General features: G+C 49.9%; 1 pseudogene; it reads right to left on the minus strand.

Moving 5' to 3' along the window:
- Positions 1–2,040, minus strand: part of LOC101996775 — an 8,270-nt pseudogene extending 6,230 nt beyond the window's left edge.
- Positions 2,041–2,341: the final 301 nt, after the last annotated feature.

A 2,341-nucleotide genomic window follows, 5' to 3' on the forward strand; every position in this document is an offset into this window, starting at 1 on the left:
GCCACCATCGCCCGGCAGCCCATCACTCTTCAACTTCCTTTCATATGCAGAAAGCCAGAGTGCTGTCTGCATCAGGCCAAAAAGGCACACATGATGGACCAACCCAGCCAAGACCTATCACTGTGTACCAACTGCGGGACTCACCTACTCCCTACATCTAAGTACAGCACTGTCCCTGTTCACAGTACTTCATCACTGCCCCTTACCCTCAACTCCAGAGTCATTTTTCACCTGTTCAGTCCTTATCTGGGCTCAAAAAAAGTTTTTCACACAAGGGGAATTAGAGGCAGACCTAGCTGCTGGCCTGGAGACTGGGGTAGGGGGGAGGATTAGCTTCTTTCTGGGCTCCCTGTTCTCATCCCCTTAGCTGAGACAAGCTTCCTATGGCCGTCTGGCATAGTAGTTCTCTACCCCGGTTCAGTCTTCTGCTTCCTGAGTGGTCCTCTGAGACCCTGATGCAGGGAGAGCAGAAATACGATCATGCATAAGGGTGCTGATGCCTCCCTCACTGTTAAATCCTCAGTCGCTGGCCAGCATCATGTGCCCACTAACCTCCAATGTAAAAGAGCAAGGTTTGCTGCAGTCTCTGTCCTTCTTTACCAGACCAAGTGTTTCATCTGGCCAGTGACAAAGTAGATCTGGCTCGTGCAGAGGTGCTGGAGACAGTGGAGTCTGGAGAACTGAGGAAGAAACCAGCTGGCATACTTCATCTCTGGAAAGGCTCTCTCATCACAGCTGGTATTCACATACTCCTACAACAAGGATTTCGAAGATTTCTCATCCGGCCCAGCTAAGGTGAAAACTATGCCAGGACTCCCGGCTGCCACCGTAATTCACTTCCAGCTCCTGGATACCGTCTGGCTCAAACACTTTCAGGAGCTCTGTGATACTATGGGCAAGCAACACCTAACTCTGCAACTTCCTGCAGCAGAGCTGCAGGGAACCCTTCCGTGGCTTGGCCCACTACAGCAAGTAGGTATGATAGCCATCAAGTTTGTGGAAATTGATGCAAAGGTCTATTATTATCTTCAAGGGCTGTCTCACCTCCGATCCTGAAAGATCCTCCAGTTGTTGGTCCTTCCTTGTGACCTGTGGTAAGCAGGCATGATCTTCAGCTCCAGCCCATACATGCCAAAAGTTGTGAGGCTTGGCCCCCAAATCCACCACTTTTAGCTTACATGTCCTGTAGTTACAACAGGTATCCATTTCAGTAGACAGGCCAGCATGGTTCTCAGCCTCTGGTTTTAGACTACATCTCAAAGTCAGCTGTTCCCTTTGTGCACTGCTGGGGATACATGAAGGTTTTCATGCATGCGCTCTTATAACCCTCTATTTTATTTATTTATTTTTTTGGTTTTTCGAGACAGGGTTTCTCTGTGGCTTTGGAGCCTGTCCTGGAACTAGCTCTTGTAGACCAGGCTGGTCTCAAACTCACAGAGATCCGCCTGCCTCTGCCTCCCGAGTGCTGGGATTAAAGGCGTGCGCCACCACCGCCCGGCTAACCCTCTATTTTATTCTATTTGATTACCCTTGAACCCAATCTGGTCCTACTTCTGGTTTGATTGTAGGAGGAGGCATGGATAAGCTCTTTTTACTTTGGTTGTGTCTAAGTTCTAAGCTGTGCCGTACCAGATTGCTCGGCAACAGTCAACAAACACCAAACTAGTGCCATCAGGTAGCTGATTCCATTTTACTCTACACTATCTGACCCCAGTTGTCTCTTCCTTCCACTGCCAGAATCCCTCATCCTCACTCCCTGGGCCAAACCTGTGTGAGCAGCATATTCAGGCCATCCAGCACAGCCTTCAAGGTCTCCAGATCAGGGGTGTTCATCCGCGATCCCACAGGGAGGCAGGGGAAGGGGCCAGGTGCTACCATTACCTTCACAATCTTCGTGAATCCGCCAGTGAAAGCCCCCTTGAACAGTGATGGGAACAGCACCCTGGGCAGGTCCTACAGAGCAGAGATGGCCAAGGACTCATCCCTCAGCAGGCTCTGCACTGCCAACTGCAGGAGTGTAGGTAGGGCCTAGAAGCTCATCTTTTTGTTTTGTTTTGTTTTATGTTACATGGTTTCTCTGTAGCTTTGGAGCTTATCCTGGCACTTACTCTGTAGACCAGGCTGGCCTCGAACTTACCAAGATCCACCTGCCTCTGCCTCCCAAGTGCTGAGATTAAAGACATGCACTGCCACCGCCGGGCCTGGAAGCTCATCTTGGTGGCTCTTCAAGACATATCTTGCAGAAGTTTCCAGAAAAAAAAAATGCTTCAAGTCAAGGACTTGGGAAAGTCTACTTTATCACAGCAACCAACTCAGGGCCACAGTCACTACTACAGCAATG

The sequence above is a fragment of the Microtus ochrogaster genome, unplaced genomic scaffold (genome assembly GCF_000317375.1).
Source record: "Microtus ochrogaster isolate Prairie Vole_2 unplaced genomic scaffold, MicOch1.0 UNK477, whole genome shotgun sequence".
NCBI lineage: Eukaryota > Metazoa > Chordata > Mammalia > Rodentia > Cricetidae > Microtus > Microtus ochrogaster.